The sequence below is a fragment of the Salmo salar genome, chromosome ssa07, assembly GCF_905237065.1.
Source record: "Salmo salar chromosome ssa07, Ssal_v3.1, whole genome shotgun sequence".
NCBI lineage: Eukaryota > Metazoa > Chordata > Actinopteri > Salmoniformes > Salmonidae > Salmo > Salmo salar.
The window spans coordinates 41723983-41735410 of NC_059448.1; the positions used below are offsets into that span (position 1 = coordinate 41723983).

Consider the following 11428-nt stretch of genomic DNA (forward strand, 5'->3'; position numbering starts at 1 on the left):
ACCTCTTTTCGATGCATTTGAAGTTAAGCATGAGGAAAGTTGGACTTACAGAAGTATTATTGATTGAATGAGAAGTTCTGGAACAGCGAAAGACATAGAGAGCCCACTCAGATCGACAGCGAGAAAAACACAGCGAGAGAACCCAATGACCCCAGAAAGAGAGTGTTCCTCATTCAAAGGTCCTTGGATGGTTACTCCAGAGGTGAGCTAATGTTCTCACTCTGCACTTCTCCAAGGAGGTGGAGGGGGGAAGTATCAGAGGAGGGAGGTAAGAGGGGGACTGCGGTCTAAATTGAATATTGATAAGTTAGGCGCGTGTGCAGGGTAAACAGCTGTGACTGGTATTTCATCATATGTGTGTGTGTATCACTCATTACCAGCCACAGCTGTTCCTCTGAGACTCACCACGCTATGCAGAGACGACTCATCAGAGAGTGACCGGAGACACACACACACACTCATACACACGCACGTGTGACTGACCTGAGCTGTGATGTACACTCTTAGAAGCCTAAAAGGGTTCTTCGGCTGTCCCTTGACGAACCCTTGTTGGTTCCAGGTAGAACCCTTTTGATTTAGTTCTCTCCAGAAATCTTCGATCAGGTTCAAGTCCGGGCTCTGGCTGGGCCACTCAAGGACATTCAGAGACTTGTCCCGAAGCCACTCCTGAGTTGTCTTGGCTGTGTGCGTAGGGTCGTTGTCCTGTTGGAAGGTGAACCTTCACCCCAGTCTGAGGTCCTGGGTGCTCTGGAGCAGGTTTTCATCAAGGATCTCTCTTTGATCCATTCATATTAACCTCGATCCTGACTAGTCTCCCAGTCCCTGCCGCTGAAAAACATCCCCACAGCATGATGCTACCGCCACCATGGTTCACCGAAGTGATAGTGCCAGGTTTCCTCCAGATGTGTCGCTTGGCATTCAGGCCAAAGAGTTCAATCTTGGTCTTTAGATGCCTTTTGGCAAACTCCAAGCGGGCTGTCATGTGCCTTTTACTGAGGAGTGGCTTCCGTCTGGCCACTCTACCATAAAGGCCTGATTGATGGAGTGTTGCAGAGATGGTTTTCCTTCTGGAAGGTTTTCCCATCTCCACAGAGGAACTTTAGAGCTCTGTCAGAGTGACCATTGGGTTCTTGGTCACCTCCCTGACCAAGGCCCTTCTGCCCCGATTGCTCGGTTTGGCTGGGCGGCCAGCTCTAGGAAGAGTCTTGGTTGTTCCAAACTTCTGTCATTTAAGAGTGATGGAGGCCACTGTGTTCTTGGGGATCTTCAATGCTGTAGAAATGTTTTGGTACCCTTCCCCAGATCTGTGAATGGCATGACAATGGGCCTCAGGATCTCATCACGGTATCTCTGTGCATTAAAATTGCCATTGATGTTTGTTCTTTGTAGCTTATGCCTGCCCATACCATAACCCCACCGCCATCATGGGGCACTCTGTTCACAACATTGACATAGGCACACGATGCCATACACGTGGTCTGTGGTTGTGAGGCCGGTTGGACGTACTGTCAAAATTGCTAAAACGACATCACCCTGCTGTACCGCCTCAGGAAGTCCATGTAGTCCACCGTTACACTGTCTCTCTTAGACACCAACAGAAGGCGGCTTATGGTAGAGAAATGAACGTTACATTTTCTGGCAACAGCTCTGGTGGACATTCCTGCAGTCAGCATGCCAGTTGCACGCTCACTCAACAGTTGTTGCGTTGTGTTGTGTGACAAGACTGCACGTTTTAGAGTGGCCTTTTATTGTCCCCAGCACAAGGTTCGCCTGTGTAATGATCATACTGTTTAAATCAGGAACATTTCTGGGATCTTTTATTTCATCTCATGAAACATGGGACCAACACTTTACATGTTGCATTTATATTTTTGTTCAGTGTAGTATGGCTCCTACGTGTGCTGAACATTCTTCTGGATACATAGGGACATTATTATATTGACATGACTGCCCCATAAAAACATCAAGATTACAAATTCACAGATGAGTCACTTCCCATCCCACATAGACATGTCTTTTGGTCATGTTGGTCACCTCCCTTCTATATAGAACAGTGTCTATCTTCTCCAGGCTTGTGTTGAAACAACAAGGTGTGCATTAGTGTCTTTCTCTCTCTCTGTGTGTGTGTGTGTGTGTGTGTGTGTGTGTGTGTGTGTGTGTGTGTGTGTGTGTGTGTGTGTGTGTGTGTGTGTGATCCAAACCTGAGAGAGAGAGAGAGAGAGAGAGAGAGAGAGAGAGAGAGAGAGAGAGAGAGAGAGAGAGACCTGCTGAACCAAACCAACCACTGGGTCATGTAACACAGATAGTATTTTCACCTGCAGGTTACAGTGTAATGGTGATGTACCCACCTGGTGTTGCTGTCTGGTCTCTGTGCTGTAGAGGAGGGTGTATAGCTGTAGGGTCTCTGTGCTGTAGAGGAGGGTGTAGAGCTGTAGGGTCTCTGTGCTGTAGATGAGGGTGTAGAGTTGTCTGGTCTCTGTGCTGTAGAGGAGGGTGTAGAGCTGTAGGGTCTCTGTGCTGTAGAGGAGGGTGTAGAGCTGTAGGGTCTCTGTGCTGTAGATGAGGGTGTAGAGCTGTCTGGTCTCTGTGCTGTAGAGGAGGATGTAGAGTTGTCTGGTCTCTGTGCTGTAGAGGAGGGTGTAGAGTTGTCTGGTCTCTGTGTTGTAGAGGAGGGTGTAGAGCTGTCTGGTCTCTGTGCTGTAGAGGAGGGTGTAGAGCTGTAGGGTCTCTGTGCTGTAGAGGAGGGTGTAGAGCTGTCGGGTCTCTGTGCTGTAGAGGAGGGTGTAGAGCTGTAGGGTCTCTGTGCTGTAGAGGAGGGTGTAGAGCTGTAGGGTCTCTGTGCTGTAGATGAGGGTGTAGAGCTGTAGGGTCTCTGTGCTGTAGAGGAGGGTGTAGAGCTGTAGGGTCTCTGTGCTGTAGATGAGGGTGTAGAGCTGTAGGGTCTCTGTGCTGTAGTCACCCTGCTTTACCTCCTCAGGAAGTCAATGTAGTCCACCTTTACACTATCTCTCTTAGACACCCACAGGAGACCAACAAAGTCAGTTTACTCAGCGTATAAGGACCACTAGTAGAGAATGGACAAGGATGGTGATGGTGATAAGGAGGATGATAAGGATCATGCTCACATTCATCATAATCATGACAACAATGCTGACATTTAAATACGAACAGAAAGAAAAAAGTATATATTTTTCTCTAAAACTTCTGAGCAAGTCCAGACTTTTGCCCACAACAACCCAAGTGAAGAGTAATCAAGTCTCCATGGCGTCAGACGGTAAGAGCAGGGTTCTGCCTGTGTAGCGTCAGGTGGGTTGAGCTGTAATTCTGGGGCTGGGTGGTCGGGGAATAGGTGGTGTTCAGAACGGGTCACACCTGGGGAATCAGCCCACTGCGTTTATCCTGACCCCAACAGTGGAACAGTATCTCGCTTAAGTAAGCCACACAGCAACACACACACACACACACACACACACACACACACACACACACACACACATAGACACAGATGGAAAGGGAGATACGCTCGCAAGCACACACAATCACACACACATGGATAGGTGGAGATATACACACACACCTATTTTGGTGGCTCATAATCAAAGTCTAGTCTCTAATGCCCTGCCCTACATCTTACCACGGTGTAATCTAGTGCTTCTGCTCCCTACAGAGCTCTATGGCATTGAGTCTTATTATAGATGCCACACTGTCTAATTATCACTGCTATCAGCAGGCACCGAGCGGGACGCCTGGCTAGAACCACAGGAGTACTGCACCGCTCTGCATGCTCTATATACCTGGGAACGGGGCTGGAAAGACTGCTGTGTAGGTAAAGTGTTCCAGTGTGAAGGTCAGACCCAGGTCATGATGTTTTAGTGAATGTGCGGAGGAGTAGAGATAGGGAGTTTTTAGTACTGGGTGGTACTTTCACCTTTCAGACATGACAGACTCGCTCTGTTTCTTTCTTTTCTCTCTCTCTCTCTCTCTCTCTCTCTGTCTGTCTTAGTCTCTGTCCATCATCCGCCTCTATCTTCCCCTCCACTCCCTCTCTGTCCATCTCTTGTTTGTCTTTCTGTCAGTCTGTCTTATTTCTCTTTCTCTCCCTCTCTAACTCCGCTCTAGGACTTACCTGTAATTATTGGAGTAAGTGTTCTCTAACATGTAAGGCAACCACCGCCTGCTAAATAATTGATCGCGATAAAAAAAAGAGAAAGAAAACGCACCAAGCTCTCAATCTCTTCTCTGAAAGTGTTTGGGAAACAGATGAAGGAGACAAAAAGGAAAGGGAAGAGAAAGAGGAGGAAGACAGAGGGGGAAAAAAGCGGCTTGTGGCATCTCGCTCCCTCAAGCACAAAGCGACTTCCACATCAAAATGTCACCAGCACAACAGCTGCTGCTCCTGCAATATAGTCCTTTAAAGAAAACTTTCAACAACTCCCCTCGAAAAACACCATCTTTTTAATGAATAAGGAACAGAAAGACTGAGAGAAGGGGAGGGGGAGGAAGAGGGAGGGAGGGACACAAAGTGCTGATATTATGGGTGGAAATCTGTGTGGGAAAGACAGGCAGTCAAACTGTCAGGCGTGAGCGCTGAGACGGAACAAAGAGGAACAGTGGAGACAATTACATTGGCGCTGTGGAGTGACGAGAGGCATCGCACAGCAACACACCACGGATGGAGGGAGAAGGGATACACCATATACATGATAAACAACTCTACTGTAGGTGTATATCACTACCCATAACACCACTCCGGTACTGATCAATGATAAACAGGTGTGGATGAAGAACAAACAGTGGGAGGTATATGAACACGAAACGTAAACGCGCGAACAGCTACACTACGTCACTAAATATCGATCAATGTCCCCACTGCCTTCATAAACAATGCAAGGGAATGATCAATTTCATCAATGAGCAATGTGACCAATGCCATTACGACTATCAGTGACGCATCAAGAGAGTCGCATTTCCCTAAGTGGTCCGCATGTACTGGACAAACGTAAAAACGCAACATGCAACAATTTCATTGATTTTACTGAGTTACAGTTCATATGAGGAAATCAGTCAATTGAAATGAATTCCTTATGGATTTCACATGACTGGGAATACAGATATGCATCTGTTGGTCACAGATACCTTTAAAAAAAATGGGCCTCACAATGGGCCTCACAATGGGCCTCAGGGACTCGTCACTGTGTTTTTGTGTATTCAAATTGACATCGATAAAATGCAATTGTGTTCGTTGTCCATAGCTTATGCCTGCCCATACCATAACCCCACCGCCACCATGGGGCAATCTGTTCACAACGTTGACATTAGCAAACCGCTCGCCCACACAATGCCATACATGTCTGCGGTTGTGAGGCCGGTTGGACGTACTGCCAAATTCTCTAAAATGACGTTGAAGGCGGCTTATGGTAGAGAACTTTACTTTAAATTCTCTTGCAACAGCTCTGGTGGACATTCCTGCATTGTGTTGTGTGACAAAACTGCACATTTTAGAGTGGCCTTTTGTTGTCCCCAGCACAAGGTTCACCTGTGTAATGATCATGCTGTTTAATCAGCTTCTTGATATGCCACACCTGTCAGGACGATGGATTATCTTGGCAAAGGAGAAATGCTTAATAACAAGGATTTAAACAAATTTGTGCACCACATTTGAGAGAAATAAGCTTTTTGAGCGTATGTAAAAATGTATGGGATCTTTTATTTCAGCTCATGAAACATGGGAAACACTTCATATTTTTGTTCAGTGTAGTTCTGAAAACAGAAAAAGGCAGGACACCCACACCAAACATCTCTGCACAGCAGAGATTGTCATAAAAAGTTATAAAGAAACTGAGAGACCTCCAACACTATGTAGTAAGGCTTAGTAAGAAAAGCGCCATAAACCCCTTTTTTACCAAGACTAACCTCATGTCTTATACTGCCATCTAGTGGCCAAGATAGTCAATGACAAGGCAGCGGTGCCGATGTGGAGCCCGGAGCTAGAGAATCAGCATTACTTTGTCAGACTACACAAGAGCAGAACGTAGGACACATCTGGGGTATACTACAAAGCAGGTTCAATGAGTTAGCCTGCTAACTTTAATAAACAACCAGAAATAATTATGGATTTTCTGGTTCTTTAAAAAAGCTAAACTTAGATATGTGTTTTTGGTTGTTGAGTCAATTAGACCATGCCAATTTCAAGCATATACACTGCTCAAAAAAATAAAGGGAACACTTAAACAACACAATGTAACTCCAAGTCAATCACACTTCTGTGAAATCAAACTGTCCACTTAGGAAGCAACACTGATTGACAATAGGTGGAAATTATAGGCAATTAGCAAGACACCCCCAATAAAGGAGTGGTTCTGCAGGTGGGGACCACAGGCCACTTCTCAGTTCCTATGCTTCCTGGCTGATGTTTTGGTCACTTTTGAATGCTGGCGGTGCTTTCACTCTAGTGGTAGCATGAGACGGAGTCTACAACCCACACAAGTGGCTCAGGTAGTGCAGCTCATCCAGGATGGCACATCAATGCGAGCTGTGGAAAGAAGGTTTGCTGTGTCTGTCAGCGTAGTGTCCAGAGCATGGAGGCGCTACCAGGAGACAGGCCAGTACATCAGGAGACGTGGAAGAGGCCGTAGGAGGGCAACAACCCAGCAGCAGGATCGCTACCTCCGCCTTTGTGCAAGGAGGAGCAGGAGAAGCACTGCCAGAGCCCTGCAAAATGACCTCCAGCAGGCCACAAATGTGCATGTGTCTGCTCAAACGGTCAGAAACAGACTCCATGAGGGTGGTATGAGGGCCCGACGTCCACAGGTGGGGGTTGTGCTTACAGCCCAACACCGTGCAGGACGTTTGGCATTTGCCAGAGAACACCAAGATTGGCAAATTCGCCACTGGCGCCCTGTGCTCTTCACAGATGAAAGCAGGTTCACACTGAGCACGTGACAGACGTGACAGAGTCTGGAGACGCCGTGGAGAACGTTCTGCTGCCTGCAACATCCTCCAGCGTGACTGGTTTGGCGGTGGGTCAGTCATGGTGTGGGGTGGCATTTCTTTGGGGGGCCGCACAGCCCTCCATGTGCTCGCCAGAGGTAGCCTGACTGCCATTAGGTACCGAGATGAGATCCTCAGACCCCTTGTGAGACCATATGCTGGTGCGGTTGGCCCTGGGTTCCTCCTAATGCAAGACAATGCTAGACCTCATGTGGCTGGAGTGTGTCAGCAGTTCCTGCAAGAGGAAGGCATTGATGCTATGGACTGGCCCGCCCGTTCCCCAGACCTGAATCCAATTGAGCACATCTGGGACATCATGTCTCGCTCCATCCACCAACGCCACGTTGCACCACAGACTGTCCAGGAGTTGGCGGATGCTTTAGTCCAGGTCTGGGAGGAGATCCCTCAGGAGACCATCCGCCACCTCATCAGGAGCATGCCCAGGCGTTGTAGGGAGGTCATACAGGCACGTGGAGGCCACACACACTACTGAGCCTCATTTTGACTTGTTTTAAGGACATTACATCAAAGTTGGATCAGCCTGTAGTGTGGTTTTCCACTTTAATTTTGAGTGTGACTCCAAATCCAGACCTCCATGGGTTGATAAATTGGATTTCCATTGATTATTTTTGTGTGATTTTGTTATTATTTCTTTATTTCTTTCATTCAGATCTAGGATGTGTTGTTTAAGTGTTCCCTTTATTTTTTTGAGCAGTATATATTTTTTTAAATTACAAGAGTCTACTCTACCTTTATCCAGGGACCTGACACTATAGCCTACTAATCTACCTTTTTCGGCAAGTTAGCTGGCTAACTCATTGAACCTGCTTTGTAGTATACCCCACAGGTCGCAGATCTGTTTGTGCTGTCTTGCTAACTCCTATTATCATTGGAGTTGGCAAGACAGCACAAACAGATCCCAAACCAGTCTACAAGAGACCCACACCTGCCCTCTCTCACCATGGCCAGCATGGCGTTGAGCTGGGTCTGCGTGAGGGGGAAGAGGAAGGCCTCCACCACCTGTCTGAACTCCCCCCGGGTCACTGAGCCGCTCCCCTCAGGGTCCAGGCCTTTGAACGCTGCCCTCACATCCTCTACCCTCTCCACCAGCCTCCGGGGGAGCAGGGCCTTGATCTCCCCCTGGGACAGATGCTCATCTGGGGCTGACTGTACCGATGAGACTGTGGAAGGACATGGAAGTGATTAGGAGTCTGTGTGGGGGACACTGTTTGCTGTGTTTGGTTTAGATTTATTCCAGGGTTTTTCCCTTACTGTACATTCTCATGTTACGTTATGAGTAGGCTATGAGTTGAGAATGATATATGAATGAACTCACCAGCTGTGGGGACATGGGAGAGAGAAGGGTGGTAAATCGAAGGTGTGATGCATACAGTACTCACTGGAGAGTTTTTGGTGTGTGTGTGTGTGTGTGTGTGTGTGTGTGTGTTTAGCTATCAGACAGGCACCTTGTAGAGGAGATGGTTGCCAACTTGTCTCAGTCAATCAAAGCAACAGCAATAGGAAACATTTTTCGTCGGGACGAGAGCAGAATTTAAACATAAAAGGCTATTATTATTTTACTTCAAATTAACCTTTTCATAATTAGCATACACTTTGAAGTCGCCCCAAGGTTAATCACAACATTTACATATTTGCCTCCTGCTTAGATTATGTTCACTACAAACTAAAATGTTTGTTGTTTTATGCAAATGATGTCACAAATGAATTAGTGAATTTTCACTTGAATGGAAAGTACCGTTTGTAATTTAGACATATCTAAATTAGCTTCTGTGATCTCTCCAATTTAAATGCTTGTTTCTTATAAATATTTTATTTGACTTGGCTTGATTAATTTAAAGCTTCAATTAAAAAAGCACAGATGAAAAAGGGCAGGAAGAAATGTAACCTGCTACAATTCAATTTATACTATTCCTCTGAAGTTAGTGCTCAAGTTTAGACTATTGCGAATTGTTGCAATGTTATTTGTCCTTTTCATTCTATCATGTTGTAACGCCCTGGCCATAGAGAGGGGTTTTTGGTTCTTTATTTTGGTTAGGCCAGGGTGTTACATTGGGTGGGCGTTCTATGTTCTTTTTCTAGGTTTTTTTGTATTTCTTTGTTTTGGGCCGTGTGTGACTCCCAAATCAGGCACAGCTGAAGTTCGTTGTTGTTGATTGGGAGTCACACATAAGGTGCAGGTTTTTCCTTTGGGTTTTGTGGGGGATTGTTTTCTGTTTTGTTCAGTTGGGACCAGACAGGACTGTTTGCTGTCGGTGCTATCAAGTGTTTTGTTTGTAGTGGTTCATTTTTATTAAATTATCAAGATGAACACACAACCTCCGCTGCATCTTGGTTTTCTTCCCGACGACAGCCGTTACACATGTAGCATTAGGACAACTAATGTGGTTGCTGATTGAATGTTATAGTTACCCCTTTTCTTTACGTCATGTAGCTCTGGATAGATTGAAATTGTTGGTCTCTGAGTCTGACCTGAGTTTCCCTCCGTTTCTTTGGAGAGCTTCGTAAAAGCGCAGGAGAATGCAGAGAACGCGTTGTGGTTGTCATAGAGATGTATCGGCACCGTTCTATAGTTCCAGACTCCTCCCGGAAGTTATGTCAGGTTTCACCTTCGTGCCTTTGCCTCTACTTCAAGCTAAATATTCTTCATCCAGAGTAGTAGACCCTCACTCAACAGTAAACACCCCCCATCGAGTGGTTAGTGATAAGGACTATTGTGATAGTGTAGATGTCTAGGGTTGGTAGACCTAGTGTTAACTTATTGTAATAATAGTAATAATAATAATGGATTCAACTTCTAGAGTGCTTTTCATTAAAAAAAAAAATCTCAAAGTGCGTGAAAAAGAAAAAGAAAATAAGCAGCTCCAGTATATGGTAAGAGCAGGTCTGGACTGCGAGTTTCAACCAGAGTTGAGCGTTTTGAGTGTGCAACAGTTGAGAGGGAACCACATGGCTTGAGCAGAGGGAGGTTGTCAACGGAAGTACCAACATTTATACTTTGACTCAAAATTGCTAGCAAATAATGCAAGTGCATTGAAGACATCACACACACAATTGTCCTGAAGACATAACTGTATTAATAAACCAGCAAGCAAGCATGTAAAGCACGATGCATTATACCCAGGTTAGGACAACCCTACAGGCATATAAAAACCAAACAAACAGTACACACCATTACCCTTGTAGAGGTGGGCTGCAGCAGGATTGCCAGCGGTCGTAAACAGAGAGAATGAGAGAAAAAGCTGACAAGAGAGTTAATTTCCCTTTTTGTTTATTGTCTATTCCACTTGCTTTGGCAATGTAAACACATGTATCTAAAGCCAATTGAATTGAATCGATAGAGAGATACAGACAGAGAGAGAGAGAGAGAGAGAGAGAGAGAGAGAGAAGGTAAGAGGGATGTCCTAAAGCAGAGACCTGAGCCTGTGGGAGGGGTCTGTTGTGGATGTTACCTCCACATCAATGAAGACATTCACAAGTGTCCAGCAGAGCAGAGGGGTTGGGGGGGGGGTGTCTACTGGTCTCTCTGGGGGCATTTACAGCAGGGAGGAAGAGGAGGAGGAGGAGGAGAGAAGGAGATGCAAGCAATGGAAGAGAAAAGGGTCTACATGTACTTGGGGGAGAGCACACAGAGAATGCTGGTAACATGGAGGGATACTGTGTTGTCTCTATAGGTGGCTATGGGTCTGAGGACAGAGAAAGGCATCACTTTAGCAGCATAAACAAACAGAACTGATATAAAAGGCGGTTGTGATGTGTCATTTTTGTGATTTTGCTCACACACCAGCATGTACACACACACGCGCACGCACACACACGCGCACACACACACACACACACATTCCCCATTCACCTCGGCAAGAAAGGTTGATACAAAAAGTCTAGTGCTGATTAAGCTAATGCCCATTGAAAGCCTTTTTGTAACAAACAAGCTATGTAATGTACTGAAAGTGAGAAACGTGTGCTAAAAGGAAGGACTAGGTAAAGTACGAACTGACCAGGATACAGCTAAAATGGAACACTTGCTCTGTATCAAAGGGCAATCATGGGTGGTCTCTATACTTGACTCTGGGCTGGCCTTATGATTCCCCACCATAGCATTCATACAGCGTTTAAAAAACATAACAACACTGTCTCAACGTCAAGTGTTGAACGAGACATGTAAGCTTCCTCTGTACAGGTTTGGCGACGACGCCACAAGCTTCCATGCGTTTCCCTCAGGCTTGGGGCCACTGCCACATACACAACTTGCTAAAGAGCACTGGTATATACACATACATACTTAGGGGTACATACTGAAGAGGAATGGGATGATGGGCGGAGAGAGGGGGGACATAGATGGGGGTGGGGGATGGAATCTGTGCCACATTGGGCTAAAACAGGATCTCGCTTATTGGCTGAGAAACTGACCGCTTGATTG

General features: G+C 46.1%; 1 pseudogene; it reads right to left on the bottom strand.

Moving 5' to 3' along the window:
• LOC106609261 (EF-hand calcium-binding domain-containing protein 6-like) overlaps positions 1-8275 on the bottom strand; it is a 33042-nt pseudogene extending 24767 nt beyond the window's left edge.
• Positions 8276-11428: the final 3153 nt, after the last annotated feature.